The sequence below is a fragment of the Parambassis ranga genome, chromosome 10, assembly GCF_900634625.1.
Source record: "Parambassis ranga chromosome 10, fParRan2.1, whole genome shotgun sequence".
In the NCBI taxonomy this organism is placed as follows: domain Eukaryota; kingdom Metazoa; phylum Chordata; class Actinopteri; family Ambassidae; genus Parambassis; species Parambassis ranga.
The window spans coordinates 2,402,265-2,421,519 of record NC_041031.1 but is presented as its reverse complement, the minus strand read 5'-3'; the positions used below and the strand labels follow the sequence as shown (position 1 = coordinate 2,421,519).

At 47.5% G+C, this 19,255-nt stretch overlaps 1 pseudogene; it reads right to left on the bottom strand.

The window, feature by feature from the left end:
- Positions 1 to 17,846: 17,846 nt before the first annotated feature.
- Positions 17,847 to 17,955, bottom strand: LOC114443152 (uncharacterized; annotated as a pseudogene).
- Between the last annotated feature and the right edge of the window lie 1,300 nt (positions 17,956 to 19,255).

Here is a 19,255-nt window from a genome sequence, read left to right as displayed (position 1 = left end):
GTGCACTTAACTCTAACACTAAGGTGCTTGTGTATTACCACAATAAAAGCAAACAAAATATGTCTAATGCAGAAAGTCCGTAGTACCAACAGCACACCAAGTGAACAAACAGGACAGTGTCGAAACAGGAAGTGACACAATACGTTACCCACTGACGCAATACGTTACCACCATTAGTGGGCAATCGATCACTAAGGGAAGGCTGTCTGCAGCTGCATTAGTAAGTAATGCCCCCCTTGCCCAAAGGAGACTTCTCGGCAGTGTTTCTGTCCAGAACCAACAGAATGTTTGAAAGTTATTGGTCCAAGGTCTATGGGTGCCGACTGTCCGACGAAATGTGCAGTATGCAATTAATCAGTACATTTAGTCTTAGTAATTAGGTCATTCTTGTTTTTGACAACAATAGAAAATAACTTCAAAAATGTTGGATGAACACAGTTTAACATTAAAGTCTTTTACCAGCATTTATCACCGAAACTATTATTTTTTATGCGTTACCTTGTTAATATCATCTGCTGTGCATCAAGATGACATCCTCCATTAGAAGACGGCGAGTGCAGTCATTTAGTAACATAGTTTGCGTGTAATTATCACAAACTATAAATATGACCAAAGTGCGTTCAAAATCACTCCCATATGTAGCAGTAGACTACATTACCCATAAGTCGATGCGGAAGAATTTGTACAAGTTCCGGTTTCTTCAAGTATAGGAGTTGATATGAGAGTACCTGAGAGTCCAGTCGTATCATTCATACACCATATGGCCCTTTAAAGTGCCTCCGCAATTTTGTAGTGCTGTCCGAATTCTTAGTGTCCATCCGATAGTCACTACAATTATTATTAACATACTAACGTAAACTTGCCTTCTCAAGTTTGGTCCTTAGCCCATAGTCAACCACCTCTCCAATTAAAACTGGGCCTGTTGCCACCCTACAGACCTGCTGAAACAGGCACCTTGAAAAAAAATGGGGTGACACCTGTTAGGTGACAGATTTTATTTTGCATGATGTTATTATGTGGTGTGGGTCCACATATCTAGAAGTGTGTCCCTAACATGAAGTTTTCATTTCTGTGTTTATTACTGTATGCATATTACTGCACTGAAAAAACTAACTCAAAAATTTACTAAATGAACTGTAACATTTTCTACTTAATATTAAAATCAAGAGAATACTAACATTTCTTGAGTAAAAGTATACATATATACACATTTTTATCGTGTAACAATTGAACTGTATGAAAAGATTAAGTTTTATTATGTATTTGTGCATAGTATTTAACTCATTTGTATTCACTGCACATATACTTCGAAATATTAAGTAACGATTACTATTATTATTAAGTGTAAGTACCAGTCATTCTGTGCATGCGCAGTCGAACGAGATAGCAGCCTGCGTTCTCAACATTGTACCGGACACTTGTTGGGTTATGGTTGAGGAGCTGCAACGGCTGGATAAACTCCTTGTTAATGTAAGTATTTCTGGTTTACAGTTGTGACTGTTTAACATGGAATACGTTTCATAGTAGTACTGTGGTTATTGTGGAAAATAGTCACCTGGTCAAATCAACCAGAATAGGTGCTTATGTTGAGCAAGGAACGGGACTGAGTCCTTCTTGATATTTCTTTTTAATAGCTGTGACATCTGTCAAATTGACCCGTTAATATTGATTAATAAATTACAATGCGTCTGAAAAACAAAGAACAGACCGCAGCTGACCACACACACACACGTAACTCCACCTAACGCTGTTTCAATTGCTCGTGAAAAAAATCCGTTCCATTTCAACCTCACGGCTTAAATCCACTCCACGTTTTCGTGGTTACCACACTGCTACAGAGCAAACGTAGCGACTGCAAAGAGAACCGTCAGTGCTGCTCGAAGCTGGAGGAGGTGCCAGTGCCATCCCACAAAGTCCAACTCATGCTAAAGCCGTACTGTTTTGTTACATGGCTCTGGGTGACGTTAAATTGATGGTAAATCAACTTAACTTAGGGAGGAAGCTAGGAGGAAGCTACTGTTTACTTTCAGTTACAATATACGGTCTTATTTGTCTGACCACATGTTGTTTGCCTTTTCTGCTCCCTCCTCAGACACAATGGACAAATAAAAAATTCAATGGACCGTCAGGACACAGTGGTGCATTATATATTTACAAGGAAACACTGATGTAGTCATTGAGTTAAGCGTTTACTTCTGTAGGTAAAATAGGTGTTTAACAACCTGCTAAAATGCACCAGAATGCAGGAAAACGCATTTACTTTAATATTTCATAATAAACTAATATACTTACAAATTGTCTGGGGTAGAAAGAGATTGGTTTCAAAATCAGTATCAAATGCATGATTAATTATGTTTTAACTTTGTAATTAATTTGAGAAATGTTTTATCTATTGGCAGCACCAATTTAATCTAAAAAATATGCTTGTCTCAACAGAGTGCAGAATAGCCTCTTGTAACAACATTTTCATTCAGGTGGGTGAGTGAAAGGGGGCCTTTCAGGATACACCGCCACTTCTGGAAACGGATCCTGATCTAATTCTTTACTGCTTCGTGCAGTCACAGCACAGAAACAGCACTGCTTAAAGTCACTAATGACCTCCTCATGGCATCGGACCGTGGACTAGTCTCTGTACTCGTTCTACTGGATTTCAGTGCTGCCTTCGACACAGTAGATCATCTCATACTGCTACATAGGGTAGAACACGAGATCAGGATTACAGGAACAGCACTGCACTGGTTTAAATCATATTTATCTGACAGATTTCACTTTGTTCATGCTAACGATGTTTCTTTCACAGGTACAAGGGTTAACCACGGTGTTCTGCAGGGTTCTGTGCTCGGACCGATCCTGTTCACCCTCTACATGCTCCCTCTAGGAAACATAATCCAGAAGCATGGCATAAACTTTCATTGTAATAGGACACTCAGATCTCTGAGTGCAGGTTTACTTGTAGTTCCTAGGATTCATAAAAGTAGAATGGGAGGACGAGCTTTCAGCTATCAGGCACCGCTTTTATGGAACCAGTTACCAATCTGGGTCCAAGAGGCAGACACTGCCTCCACCTTTAAGACTAGACTTAAAACTTTTCTGTTTAGTAAGGCTTACAATTAGCCTTAGACCTAGTGTGTAGCACAGCTATGCTGCTCTAGGCCTACGTTGTCGGGGGGCACAAACATGATCCACTGAGCAGTTTCCCTCTCACCCTTGTTAGATCCCGGGAAATAATCGTCAACTCTCCGTCTAAATGGGGTCCCGGTGCCTTAGTCAGAAGGGTATTACCCTAGCATGAATTCTAAAAACACACTACTTAAGCTGAGGGCGGGGTAACTCGCCTGGCTTCTAACCACCGTTAATCCTGACGTCTGCCCTGCTTCCTCCCTCGCACCGATGCAACCACGCAGGGAGGCTTTTCCCGCAGCCGGGACCGGTGGAGGGCCCCGTCAGTTGTGGTGGCTTACCCCTAATGGATCTGTGCACTTGGTACGTGCCAGGTTAAAGTTTAACGGCTAGGAAAATAAGCCCTAAGGACATAAATGGTGGTGGACTCCTAAAAACCAGTGTGACCGTTAGAGCTAGATGTTGGAACACGTCAAAAAAGTCATTACCTAGAGTTTTACTTCCATGAGACTGTGGTGTACTATCACTAGGGAAAACAGGAGAATTCTGAATTTTAAAACATTTATTTTGTATGCAGGTTCAGCAGTTTAAGCAACGCAACAGCTCTTAAATTCAAATCGAGTAATTCTTAAAAATCCCAAAAATCATCAAAATCATTTAAAATTGCAAAAACTCAATAAAACCGATCAAAATCATCAATCACATCAAAATCTGTAGAAAATTATTCAAATTAGAATACTTATGAGCCGGCTGAATGATGAGGGGTGGAAAAGTCCAATTCTGTTCAAAAATCCTTGTTGAGTAAGATTGAGTGAGCCGCGGGGCCAGGGCGGCCACACCCGATCAGTCGCTGCCGCAGCGAAGTCGGTCCGGGGATCCGTCAAGGAGAAGTGTGTGTATGTGTTCACACTTCTCCTGTTTCAGTCCAAGATGTCTTTCTTCTCTGTTCTTGACTCAGTACAAAGTCCAAGAATTAGCACTAGCATGCTAAAGAAGCGTCCAACTTCGCCTGCTAAGCAGGGGGAAAACAGACAGAACTTTTAAAGCCAAAATAGCACTGCAGAGGGCTTGGCTCGGTCCACACGCAGCGCAGTCCTCGTCCGGTGTAGAAATCCCGGGTTGAGCTTACTTACTCAACCTTTTATAGTCCTTTTCGTAAAGACAACCTATTTTCCAAACATCATCATACTGCAGATGTTTTCTAACCAATTGTACAACATTTCGTCCCACTGCAGATATATTTTGACCAATGGTCAACATAATGATATCACACACTTTTGAATATGCATTTCTTAGATCATACTTATATCTGATTTCATTAACCATCAAGTTTGTCACGTACGCCATGGCAACCCAAATTTCAGTTCCCCATTTGGTGCAACTATGGTGCAATCATCCACCAGATGCATCCTGTTTTTCACCAGCCCTACTGCTTGGTCCACCCTGACCTTTGGGACTTGTGACCATGACTAATTTCTGCCCATTACTTATACACACACACACATTTGTCCTCATATGCCCTTAAGTATACAGAAAGATGATCTTAGAGATTTATTTGATTATTATATATTGGATATTTCAACAACTTATGAATCATTACATCATGAATTACTGTCAATTTTTAGGTTAATATTCCAGCCCATAGCTTTCTTTAAGGGGAAGTTAGTCCTGAGATCTCAACTCCACTTGACACCCTCTAACCTCTCCTTTTCTCTCCTTAGTCTGGCTCATACTGGTAATATCATCTCATAATCTGTGTTTACTGTCTTCCTCGTAGTTCTGTGCCTCACTCTCGCTGTCTCTCTTTGCAGGTCTCAAGACCTGCATACTGACCTGCAGTCTGGCCCCTGATCTCTCCTGTGCTCATCGATTTCACTAGCCCCTGCTGCTCATCTTTGCTACCAAATTTCTATTCCTACTTATGGACTAACGATATATATAGATATCTATTACAATATAATCACGGTTTCATCTTGCTGTCATGTTTGCTCTGTACTGTATCATGTTTGTATCATCAAGCATTGGTTACCTTGACACCTTGATTTCTGAGCACAGACACAGATTTTGCTCTGTTTTTCCAGAAGGGAAATTGATACCTAAACACCACTTTGTTGAGCATTACCCACAGCTCATTAAAGCATTTGGTCCACTAGTGTGTTTATGGACAATGAGGTTTGAAGCCAAGCACAGCTTCTTTAAAAGAATAGTGAGACAGACGATTTCCGAAACATTCTGAAATCTATGGCAAAAAAACACCAGTCCATGATCGCATACCATCTCCATGGTTCAGATGTCACTCCTGTCTCTCTATCAAAGGTTTCAAGAGTTCCATTAGAGGTGGTAAATGTGAACATAATTTCTATCACAGAGGTTACCTGATTAGAGAGAGTAGTTCATTTGACAAACAAAGTTGAATTTCAGGGCACCAGTTATTGCATTGGCATGATGCTGGTGTATGGCTCAGAATCAGAATCAGAATCAGAAATACTTTATTGATCCCCGGGGGGAAATTGTTTTCGTTCCAGGTGCTCCATGTATACTCAAAAAGACAGAAATACTAATAAGGTAAAGTAGTGAGCGTAAAAAATAAAAATAAAAATACAAGATAAAAACCTAATAAATTCTAAACATTAATGTACATTCAAGTCAATCCTGGCAAGTGGAGACTAAAGTCATATATAATACAACTTGTACCATGTGCAGTAAAATCTTGTCTGAATAAATCCAATATGGATAAGATTACAAGACAGTGTGTTCTGATCTCAGAGGGAGGTGTTGTACAGTTTGATGGCCACAGGAAGGAAGGACCTCCTGTGGCGCTCAGTGCTGCATTTGGGAGGGATCAGTCTGGCACTGAACGTACTCCTGCACTTCAGCAGCACGTGGTGTAGAGGATGGAAGCTGTTCTCCAGGATCCCCTGCAGCTTAGACAGCATCCTTCTGTCTGACACTGCTGTCAGGGAGTCCAGCTCCACCCCCACCACATCCCCGGCCCTTCTGATCAGTTTGTTGAGTCTGTTTGTGTCCGCTGCTTTCAGTCTGCTGCCCCAGCACACAACAGCAAACAAAATGGCACTGGCAACCACAGACTCATAAAAAATCCTCAGCATAGTCCGACAGATGTTAAAGGACCGGAGCCTCCTCAGAAAATAGAGGCGGCTCTGGCCCTTCTTGTAGAGGGCTTCAGTATTTTTAGTCCAGTCCAGTTTATTGTCCAACACCACTCCCAGGTATTTGTAATCCTCCACAATGTCCACACTCTGCCCACCGATGGAAACTGGAGCCGCGAGTGTCTTGGTCCTCCTCAGGTCCACAACCAGCTCCCTTGTCTTTGCCACATTGAGCAGCAGATGGTTCCGCTCGCACCATGTAACAAAGTTGTCAACCACAGTCCTGTACTCAGACTCTCCACCTTTGCTGATACATCCGACTATGGCAGAGTCATCAGAAAACTTCTGAAGGTGACATGACTCTGTCTGGTAGCTGAAGTCAGAGGTGTAGAGCGTGAAGAGGAAGGGAGAGAGGACTGTCCCTTGTGGAGCTCCGGTGCTGCTGACCACTGTATCAGACAAACACCGCTGCATCCGCACATACTGTGGTCTACCAGTTAGATAATCCACAATCCATGACACAAGGGGGAGCTCTACCTGCATCGCTGTCAGTTTCTCACCCAGGAGAGCCGGCTTGATGGTGTTGAAGGCACTGGAGAAGTCAAAAAACATGACTCTCACAGTGCTCGCTGGCTTGTCCAGGTGGGTGTAGACCCGGTTCAGCAGGTAGATGATGGCATCCTCAACTCCCAGCTGGGGCTGGTAGGCGAACTGGAGAGGGTCCAGGTGAGGCCTAACAGTAGGCCGGAGCTGTTCCAGAATGAGTCTCTCCAGGGTCTTCATGATGTGTGACGTCAGTGCCACTGGTCGGTAGTCCGAAGAACCACTGGGCCGCGGTGTCTTCGGCACCGGCACTATGCAGGACGTCTTCCACAGCACAGGGACCCGCTGGAGACTCAGGCTCATGGTGAAGACCCGGTGAAGCACTCCACAGAGCTGGTCAGCACAGTCTTTGAGGACCCGAGGGCTAACACCATCAGGTCCAGCAGCCTTGCTGGTGGGGAGTTTGCTCAGCTGTCTTCGAACCTGGAGAGGTGTGAAGAGTGGAGACTGAGAGTGCGGAGGAGGGGAGTGCACAGACAGAAGAGGGCCGTTAGAGGAGGTGATTGGAGGTGGGGGGCCATTGTAGGAGATGGAGGCGTCAAGAGGGGGGAGGGGAGGGAGCAGTGCAGGTTCCAAACCAGGAGACTCAGCGTGGACCGGGACCGCAGTGTCAAATCTGTTAAAGAACAGGTTTAATTCATTGGCCCTTTCCACGCTACCTTCAACCCCTCTGGTAGCTGGTCTGAAACCTGTGATGGTCCTCATGCCACTCCAGACCTCCCTCATGTTGTTCTGCTGGAGCTTCCACTCCAGCTTCCTCCTGTAGTGTTCTTTAGCCTCTCTGGTTTTCACCTTCAAGTCTCTGTATGGCCCTCAGCTCCTCCCTGTTGCCACCTCTGAAAGCCTGCTTCTTTTCATTGAGGATGGCTTTGATGTCCTTTGTTACCCAGGGCTTGTTGTTTGGGTAACATTTAACAGTCCTTGTTGTGACGTTGCAGTCAACACAGAAATTAATGTAGTCAGTGATGCACCCTGTAAGCCCATCAATGTCCTCACCATGCGGCTCACAGAGCACCTCCCAGTCTGTTGTTTCAAAGCAGCCCTGCAGTGCCAGACAGCTGTCCTCTGACCATCTCCTCACTGTCCTTGTGGTCACAGGCAGCCTCTTAACCAAGGGCTCGTAACAGGGGGTGAGGTGAATCAAGTTGTGATCCGATCTTCCCAGAGGGGGGAGGGGGGTACAGCTGTATGCATCCTTCACGTTTACATACAGCAAGTCCAGGGTCCTCTCCTCTCTGGTCTTACAGGTCACATACTGGGTGAATTTAGGGAGTGTTTTGTCTATGGAGACGTGATTAAAATCACCCGAGATGATGATGAGAGCAGTCGGGTGTTCCGTCTGAAGTTCGGCGATTGCCGAGTGGATGACGTCACAGGCCACTGTCGGGTTAGCGAGTGGTGGGATGTAGACTGCGACGGCGATGGTGTGTGAGAACTCACGGGGCAAATAGTATGGTCTGAGGCCAACTGCTAGCAGTTCAATGTCGGGGCTACAGATACGGTCCTTGATTGTAATATGACCGGGATTGCACCATCTGTTGTTAACAAAAACAGCAAGCCCACCTCCTTTACGCTTACCGCTCTCGGTGCAATCCCTGTCAGCTCGAACCGTCTGAAATCCCTCGACGGAGACGTTGTTGTTAGGAATATCCGCATGTAGCCATGACTCGGAAAAAATCATCAGGCTACTCTCACGGTATTCTTTCTGGCTCCTGGCTAGCCCTGTTAGCTCGTCCATCTTGTTGCCCAGTGATCTCACGTTGCCCATGATCACAGAGGGGAGACACGGCTTGTATCTCTTCCTCTCCAAGAGTCCCTGTTTTTTCATGGACCGGGTTCTTTTCCTCCTCCTTAGTGATCCTTTCCCTCTGCAACCCCGGTGTGCCTTCCTCCATAGTTCAGCTGGAATATCCTCCCTCGCCATTACTGAGCCGGCCGGCTTCAGTGCCATCAGCTGATCCCTGGAGTAAACAAAGCGTTGTTGCTGAGCGACGGTCACGTTGCAGAACAAAAAGAGTAATTCCGCCGTGAAAAACCAGACAAAGACTCTCCAAACCAACATGTTTAGTGGGGTTATTAAAGGCTTGCCGATGTACAAAAAGAGAATCAAAAATAATTAAGAAAAAAAAACAATAAAGTAGGAAAAAGTAGGCGAGAAACACGGAGCAACTGAAACAGGCTTCATGCGTCGTGACGCATGCGCACTAAAGGTGGATTACCTGACTTTGCCGAAATACTACAAATCATCATTGTTTGTGGTAGCATAGCATTTGTATTGAAATTGCAAAGTGCATGGTACTGTGAGCATTTTAGATGTTTCAAGTTGGAGCCCACAAGCATAGTCAGGGTAGTTGAGCAGTCTCAACTCAGCGACACATACCCACTGGCAGCCTATGCAATGGAAGGCAATCGAATGGTTTCTCTCAAACACCACATCTGCTTGTCAAACTAGGTAAAGAACAACTTTAAATAGGTTAGATCTAGCTTTTTGCATTCAGTTTGTGTAACACCTTATACCCTGTTTGTGTATTTACACTAGATCTAAACTTAAAAGTAATATTGCATACTATTTAAGATGTGTTTAAAGCATGCAGAAATCAGTGTCCTGTAGGAGGGAAAAAGCCATAGATTTAGGATATAGAACAACTTTATATTTGTGACCTTCATCAGTCATCATTAAAAGTTGTTCTATATAGGCTACTACAAGTGTTCCTGGAGTTTTAACATTAGACTTCATTACTGTCTTTTGTACCTTTAATCATGCTTTTGTTTTTTTTTGTCTTGCAGTTCGCCTTGCTTTTGATGATGTGTACCCCCATTCAACTACGTGTTATTATTGAAGAGACTCAGGTTCAGCTGGAATCCCTAGCACCATAGATGGACTCTTGGAAGTTGCACAGACTCATTTCTAACTCCAAGGCAGTTATAAAGCTCTTAGCGCAAGTTCAATTAGGAAGACCATTTTCACTATTTCATCACTTCCTTCCAACTGCTTCTCCCTCATCCTCCTCACACTTGTCCCGCCTGCTCCCTCGCCCTTTTCTCTTTCTCTGCCTCCCACTTAATCAGCTGGTTAATATAGAGCAACTCCCTCGCTCCTCTCCTGCCCAATCACCGCTCAGCAATTCATTTAAAAATCTCTCCTCTCCAGCTGTCTTTCGGATAGATCTCAGCAAATGTCAGTCGCGTTCTTTCATTCGCCCTCTCGATTAACATGGCTCATTCCGCTCGCAGAGCACCCCCAGTCGAATCGGACTTCGTCCCCGAGGATCTTTCAGATCACGAACCGGTGATTCTACGCCACAGCTCCCGCCGCTCCACCCTGCGGGCGGCCGGCATCAATCCCGCTCCTGACCTTTCCAACTCCCAGATTCAAGGTCGCCTCTCCTGCTCCCTCCCTGCCCCGGCGCCTCCGGCGACCGCTCGCGGTCGAAAAAGGGGAAAAAAGTCGGCCTCCACCTCTGCCCCTCGGGCTAAACGTCAGCGTCCCTCGGCTGCCATCGCCGCTCCCGCAGCTGCTGCCGCCCCTCCTCCCTCGCCCTCCAATGCGCTGATTACCACGCTCCAACACCTGTCCTCATCCCTTCAGTCCGTCGACCTCCGCCTGCAGGCGCTAGAGGGAGTGCATATCCCTCCTTCACCAATCATCCCGGCCGTTCCAGCCGCTCGGCCTCCTCCACTCTCCGCCATCCAGTCAGCCGCTGCCGCCCCCCGCTCCCCTCCACCGGCCTCCTCCACTCTCCGCCATCCAGTCAGCCGCTGCCGCCCCCCGCTCCCCTCCACCGGCCTCCTCTGCTCACACTCTGGCTTCATCCCGGCCCACTCCTCCTCTAGGTAGGCCATTTATATCTCAATCCCAACATTTTCTTCGCGCCTGAGGGCAAAAATCATGCAGGGCAGAGACATTAATCTGGTGAGCCTCATTCTCCCTTCCCCGCTATGCGAAAAATCAGTGGCTTCTGGAGAAAATTTCACAGCCATCCTGAAATCAGCTGATCCCCGGCTCAATAATGATCTGATGATGGGGCAATTCGTGGTGGCTTTTGGGGTTTTTCGTGACGTCATCTGCTCAGTCTTCCCTGACAGGCGCATAGAACTGGATAACTATCTGGCTATTATCGGAGATCTGCACATCAAGTACGGAAAAAACACATTCTACCAATATCACAAGGCATTCTCAAGTAAGGCAGCGCTCCACACCTCCCACTTCAATACCCGCCTGGACTGGTCCGTCCTAGACACCGAGCTGCTGGTGATGGTCGACGGCGGCTCGCAAATGATCTTGTGTAATTCCTGTGGTGCCCCCGGCCACAAAGCCATCCTGTGTCCCTCTGTGCTATTCCACCCCTCTGCCTCCCGCTCCCTGCATCCTGCCCCCGCCCGCCCTGCTTCGGACAAACAAGGCCGTCAGGTTCACTATTTTAACAACATGCCCATATGCAATAATTTCAACAAAAACGTCTGTACTCACCCCGGCTGTCATTTCCTTCACATCTGCAGCGCATGCAAGGATGCGCACCCCAGGTCCGTGTGCCCCCGCCGTCCACCGGCTCGGATTCCTCCATTGCTGCAAAACCGGAGGGCGTCAAAGACATTCTGAAAAGTCACCCCTCCACACCAATAAACGTTTCTCGCCTAGCGGCAGAACTGTCTTCCCATCCTGACACTGTGTTCGTCGATCACCTGCTCTCTGGTCTCTCTCAGGGTTTTCAAATCGGAGTTCTCGCTCCCCTCTCAGTCTCGTATGTGGCAAAAAACCTTCAATCCGCTCTTACTGATAAGGCTGTAGTCACCCAGTTGTTGGAGAAGGAATTGAGCAAAGGCTATAAAGTGGGTCCCTTTAATTCCCCCCCCTTTCTATCCCTTTCGTACAAGCCCCATCAGTGTAGCCACTCATAAATATTCCGGTAAGAAGAGATTAATCTTCGATCTGTCCGCACCTCGCTCCAGCTCCTTCGCTAGCGTCAACAGTATGATTCCACCGGATCCCTTTTCCCTGCATTATGTCTCAGTAGATAACGCCATAAAACGCATTAAGCTTTCGGGGCAGGGCGCATCACCGACGCATTCAAAATCGTCCCCGTTCACCCATTGCAGTGGAATCTTTTGGGCATTAAGTGGGACACAAAAATTCTACTTTGCCGTTCGTCTCACTTTCGGATGCAGAAGCAGCCCCGCTATATTTAATCTTGTGTCGGAGGCATTGTGCTGGATCCTGCTGAACAAAGTAAGAATTCCCTCCGTGATCCACCTGTTGGACGATTTCCTCCTCATAGATCCCCCTCAGGACGGCACGGGCTCGTCCCTGTTAAAACTAAAAGCCTGCTTCAGCCACCTAGGCTTTCCGCTGTCCGAGGAAAAAACTCTCGGCCTGAACACCCGCCTGGAGTTCCTCGGCATTACGCTAGACACGGTCGAAATGAAAGCGTCTCTCCCATCAGAGAAATTAGATCGTATCCACGATATCTCCAAATCCTTCTGCCGTAAACACATAATCACCAAACAGCAGCTACTCTCCCTCCTGGGTCACTTAAATTACGCCATGCGCGTCATCCCTCAGGGCCGCTCCTTCATCTCCCATCTCCTAGACACAGCTTCATCGGTCCCTAACCTGCATGACCACGTTTCACTGGATGAGGGCTGTCACTCAGATCTGAGCGGAGGAAAGGTCTAGCTTCATCCACTCTGAAATCTTATGATTTTGCCTGGAAAGTTTGCTCTTTCTGTTTATCTGTCCATGTCCCCCTCAAACCTGTTCTAATTAACACTATCTGTGCCCATTTGTTAGCAGCTCAAAGTATTCCTCCATCATCCCTGCAACTACTGGGCAGATGGTCCTCCTCAGCTTTCGCATCCTACATCCGCCCAGACACTGATCACATTCTCACGGTCCAAAGATCTCTCCATCCCTGGTGAGTTCCTCCTTTTCTCTTCATCTACTGGTGGTGGTGGTTTGGCGAAGCACGCCTTCCCGTTATGCTGGAGTTCTCTCTCTCAATCAGCCTGCGTGCTGATGTAGGCACTCTCCTATCCCTCCGCATCAGGTTGCATTTATATCCTAAATGCCCATGGCATCCCGGCCTACCCCTCTCCTTCGCAGCCAGCAGGCTGGTCGCAATTCTATCTCGTCCTCACGCATATCCCCATTTTCACAGCCAGAGGGCGACAGTTTGCTAATCATATCCCCATTCTTGCAGCCAGGGGGCTTCAGTTTGCTAATCATACCCCCATTTTCACAGCCATTGGGCTTCTGTCCGCTATCCATATCCCCCTAAAGTCTCAGCCAGTGGGCTTCGTTTTGCTAATCATATGCTCATTTTCACAACCAGTGGGCCCCGATTGCTAAACATACCCCCTAATGTCTCAGCTAGTGGGCTTTGTTTCTCATATCCTCACTCTCACAGCCAGTGGGCTTCGATTGCTACCCTATCCCCTAAGGTCATAGCCAGTGGGCTTCGTTTCTCATACCCCCTTATCATCACGGCCAGCGGGCTCCGATTCTCCCAGATCCTATCCCTTGTCACAGCCCCCGGGCTGCCTGCAGGCCATGCTCTCCTACATTTTACCCTACTTACGTTCACACAGCTCTCTCCTGTTTTACTGGCAGGTTTAACCATCCTTCTGTGTTGTCTCTAACCATGTTCTCTCTCTCCCCGGTTCTCATTTAGAGCCACGAGTATTGTAAGTATCAATTCCTTTCTCTGTCTGCTTCTAATTCTTTTGGGGGGATTCCCGCCTAAGCGGCCTCATCTCCTGTCCTTTCCCCCTTCGGATGTCGGTCATCGCATCGGGGTCTAGAACGCCAAAGCACATTTAATTCATTCATTCACTGTATTTCAATAAATTCTTTCCCATCTGAACATCTAGTCTCTCCTGATTGAAATACTGTTATGTACATGGACAGAGATTTTGACAAACAGTTCTTCACTCTGACAGCAGTAGATCAAATCAAGGACAAAGACACAAACTACTTAAAACAGACCCCCCTGTTATTCTCACATTGACCCCCATCAATGAGAATAATAGTTCTCCCTCTTCAGTGTCACTGGATCAGTCACTCCAGGATGACTGTTCATCACTTAGTTCATCTGACACAATCGTACTTCTACAGCCCCCAGAGTATCGCTCGAACAATTGCCTACTACTTTTGTGATTCCCACATTTTCACTTTCTGTCGAAATGCTCCTTAACAAAGGAAATGACTCTTTCAAAAATGATGGTTCTCTCCTTTACAATCCAAGCATGAACTCTGACATACTTGAGAAACTTGCAGAAATGATATTCCACTATACTGCCTATCCTACTGGTCTTCAAATACAGGCAGTTGTTGAGGCTCTGCTAAAAAAGCATCCATGCTTAAGGGAGCCTTTTCAGGCATGTATGGTTGGCAGCAGCGTCTTAAATACAAGATGGCTAATTACCAATCCAAATTGAGAAGGCGTAAAGTACCTTGTCCAGAGCTTGATTTTAACTCCTTGAAAGGGAAACGCCCTGGTGAGAAACACCCTGCAAAAAAATTGCAGGAGACCGAAGGAGGTGAATTACCTTCCTCCACATCCTAGTGGAGAAACCAGCGACAGTTTGGAGATGGAGAGACAGAAGCTTATCAGTGAAATAAAGAAGAACAAGAACACTAAGGTGATTCAAGAGAAAATGGCCAAAACATTCTCGCATCGAAGGACTGAGATTGTGAATGGCTGTCCAGCTATTGATGACTTCAGAGAGAGATGGCCTGCTTTGTTCTGTGAAGCTGAGGTAACTGAAGTTATAAAGCATCACTTGAAGTAATCCCTTTTTGTATGTGTATTTAACCCAGTTGTTAAAGTGTTTTAATTTCAGATCAAGGAAGAATTTCGAAGAATTACTACAATTTCTATGGAGCAGACCATCATGTACAAGCTTGACCACTACACACCAAAACTTCTTCCTGTCATGAAGTCCAAGGGAGGTGTCATGGGAACCAAGCTGAGACCCTTCCTCGATAAACTGAGTCAGGTCAGATATAGTTTGATACACACGTCTTCTGTGCTTATACTACACTGATCTTAACACTCAAGCTGTATACCCTGGAGTGTTTTCACACATGGTTTTTGCTCTGTATGCTCAAATTACTGCTCTTCTGTTCTCATTAGATTGTTCATGGCATATAAATAATGGTCTAGAAGTGACACAACAATCTGTTCACAGCCCCAGACTATTGAGGTGAGACATGAATCTGTTCTTATGATCTACCTTGGTGAAAAAGAGAAGGAACTTTTTCAAGATTGCCTGGTAAGTAAAAAGTGTTTAATGTTCCCAAACAGTCAGACTCTTCATACCAACAATGTCAGACATGATTTTAAAAAAGTGTTTTTTGTTCTTCTCATCTCATCACTGTCCAGTTGTTTGCAATTTCATATCCCCAAATCTTTTTATTAGCTGTTTCAACACAATAATCTTTCCTTTGCGCTGTCTAGTTTCCATTTTCAGTCCATTCCCAGTGTACTGAACTGTTATAGCCTGGTCAAGATGTTCTATTTCCATAGGGCCAGCTCATTGGAAAATAATTTTGATTTTGTTTAATGTGATCTAATCTTTATTTAATAATGCATGTAGGGTTTCCTGTCCTGATGTACAAGCAGTTATATTAATATTTTTTATTTATTTTAATTTGTATGCAGTTGGACAGTCGCGTGGAAGACATTCAACACATCCTAAAGGTCTTTGTGTACCATGAAGTGGAAGGAGAAGATCCAGTGGATGCCTCCATCCATCTTGAAGGCAATGATGTGTTGCAGGGATGTGGTAGTGCTGCAAAGGCATGTGCGCTCCTCATGGGACTTATTTATGCACTTAATATTGCCTACCCCCAAGCACTGCGCTACACATTTGAAGTCTTCCAGAAGATCTTCCTGGAACTGGATGGAATTAAGCTTTCCCCAAAAGTACAGGCTCTAAAGTCAAAATTGCTGTCCTAAATGTTACTGCCATGGCAGGACAATTTCAAAAACAACGATGGGTTACATTGTAACCTTGGTTCTCTGAGTGGAGAGACTATCTCTCCACCCTACATATTCCATATGTACGGGGACTGATCCCCACGGGAGCAGTATGACTTCGATACTCTTTAAGACACACCACCTGTGGTGGCCACGCAATGATTGGCACCGTGGCTATATAAGCACCACGCATGCGTGGCCTCCTCGGTTAACCTTGATTGGAACGCGTTTCCAAGTGGCCTGGAGCTGGAGAGATAGTCTCTCCACTCAGAGAACCAATGTTACAATGTAACCCATCGTTCTCTTTCGTATCGAGACTATCTCTCCACCCTACATATTCCATACGGGGACTCTAAGACACACCACGAGGAAACCAAGCAGACAGCACTGCAACGGCTGAGGGTGCGACGGCAGACGAACTCGGATGAGACGTCCCTGGCACCTGAATAAACACCCATGTGGTCAACAGAGAAATATTTATATACACACACCCATTCCTTGTCCAGTGCCTGAGGGCCCTCGGACTTGGCTGGCCTGCCAGACGCTAAGCCGGTTGTAAAGGGTGGAAGGCCATCCCAGCCTGCCCTCCTTAGCATCAGGCTGGCTCGGAAAAAAACGCCTCATGAGTCTGACCACCACCTGGGTGTCGGACCGTCATGGGAAACCTGGCAATGTATGAAGCGAGACTGCAAGACCAATTCAGGCAGCATAGCCACAATAACCACCAGGGGGAGGGAGATCAACTCCACCATCCCCGAAAAACGATACTCCGGCCAGGGTCCTAATGGGGAGCCATGGCCTGGAAGGCAGGGTAAATTGAGACCTGTTCTTTTCTACGTCCTGCTGTGCCGTGCCCAGTACATGTTTGGCAAACATTGTGCGGGCTGCTACATTTATGCAGAAGAACCTGATAAATGTAGATGGGGTCGTCGCAGAGGCCTCCCCACAAATTTTCGACAAGGAGGCACCTTGCCATAAAGCCCATCAGGTAGCGAGGTCCCATGGAATGTGCCCACACCTCTGCAGGGGGTGACCTACACGCCCTCCTGTATGCCTCTTGGATCACCTCCTCAATCCAATGCGAAAGCATCTGCCTGGTGACCGGGTGGCCCAGGCAGGTAGGCCTGTAGCAGACGAACAGCAGGTCAGTTGTTCTGTGGGCATGTGTGCGGGCAACATATACTGCTAGAGTCCTAACAGGACACAGCAGTGACGACCCCATTTTACGTGCCCCACCATCATCATCCTGAGGAGGGTGGAAGGGGTACGGCCTAATGGACCTAATGGGTCTTTGGGTGGAATGCAGGATGCAGGTGCAGTACCACTCCTGCATCCCATGGCAGGAACCGGCAGCATTCCTCATATACAGAGAAAGCATGCAGTTCCCCCACTCTCTCAGCTGACACTATGACCAGCAAGAGTGTCCAAGAGGAAGCCAATTCAGCACAACTGTTTCCAGGTGCTCAATGGCTCATTATGCAACGCCGCCAACGCCACCTCCAAGTCCCCTGGAGGAACCGCTGGCCCCCTCTGTAGGGGCGTAATCCCTCTGACAGACTGGGCAATAAGGTGGCAACCTTCACCAGCCGGAAGAGGTAACCCCCAGCGCTTAAACCACGCACCGTGGTAATATGCCGGGTGCGGCCTGCCATAAGAAGACCAGCTGGGTGGCCGAGCACCTAGGGAGGCAGCCCCATGGCCAGGAACTGAGCCCTCTCAGGGGCCAGGCACAATGTGCAAGCCCCTGGGGCAAAGGGGTAGAACAGAGTCCCCTGGGTCCAGGACAGGAGATCCCGTCTGGCTGGCAGTTCCCAGGGCTGCCCACAAAGGAGGGAAGCGTTCGCTGGGAACCAGGTCATCTGAGGCCAATTCGAGGCCACCAAGATGAGACTCACCTTCTCCACCTGAACTCTATGAAGAGTGGGTGCAGAAGGGTAGAAGGGGGAAGGCCGTGGCCACTACTACACTGTCTGTGCGTGAGGGGAGGTCGTCCATCCCCAGGAGAGAACAGGGAACAGTCTGCTGTCACCTGGAGGCAATACAGCACCTGGTATTCCCAGGCGGTCTCCCATCCAAGTACTAACCAGGCCCGACTCTGTTTAGCTTCCGAGATCAGGCGGTTCTAGAGTAGTATGGCTGTGAGCTCTTTCTCACCAGCACATGGCAGTTCGGAAGACCTGGCAGGAAATGCTGGAGGGCCAAGTAGCTGCTTGCTCCCCGCATCTGAGGCAGGCACCAGATGCGAAGAGTCCTCCCACCAGCAGAGAGCCCTGCGCATCCTGCGTGTCATCAACACTCTGGCTTGCAGATCCCTCTGGGGGCACAATCCCCGGCCCAAGCGGCGATGCTTACTGGGTGCATATATAGATGGGCCAAAGGTGCTGTGTGCACTGTGGCCGCCATCAAAACCCAGGAGGCGAAGGCACAACTGCCAGGTCACGGAAGCCCCGAAGCGAATTGGGACAGGCAATTACCTAATGGTGGCCTTTTCCCAGGCGTCAGGGCTTCTCCAGAGAATTCCTGCCCTGGCATCCAACCACATGCCCAGGAATTCTGTGGACTGGGAGGGCTGCAGCCTGCTCTTTCTATTGTTGAGGCGCAGACCCAGGTGCTGCAAGTGCTGCAGAAGACGAGCCCTCTGAAGGTCGCACTGGCTCTCCTTTCTCTTCCTTTCGGAGTTAGCACATACCGGCTCATCATCCAGACACCCGAGTATGTTAACCAAGCCCCGTGGTAATACGCCGGGTGTGACACTCTGCTGTAAGACCAGCTGGGTGGCTAAGCACCCAGTGCATCAGCTGCAGCAACACACCAGATGACAGCCGACCCTTACCCAACCGGGAGCCGCCTAGCACGTGAACTGCGCTCCGCAGCAATATGCTAGGAACCACTAAAATACAGCACAGAACTCAAAGGTCCTGCCATTGAAGGTGAACCTGAGGAATGCCTGCGGTCCTCCCACATTGGGACCTGAAAATAGTGTCCTCCAGGCCGATCGTGGCAAACCAGTTGCCTTGAAGGATAGCCTAATAGACCCTTGGCACCGTCACCATTGTGTCAGCTCACGGCACCGCAAGCAATACACCGGACAGAGCCAGTGTGTGGCCCTGAGCCAACACACGCAAGCCCCAGGGAGTGTCGCCGAGTGTGTTAGCTCACCACTGCAAGCAATACACCGGGACAGGAGTGGAAATGCCAAATTGTAGGGCACAGAACTCGAGGGTCCTGCCATTGAGGGTGAACCTGCCCGAAAACAAGCGTCTTCCAGGCCGAGCGTGGCAAACCAGTCGCCTTGGAGGACAGCCTGTCAACATTCTGCACCAAAGTGGGCCTCAAAGCCCTAACCCTAACCCTCCCATCCTTCTTGTGGATGAGAAGTACCTGGAGTAGAACCCAACTCGCCAATCGCACTGCACTACTTCTCTTCCTTTTTCCCAGAGAGAA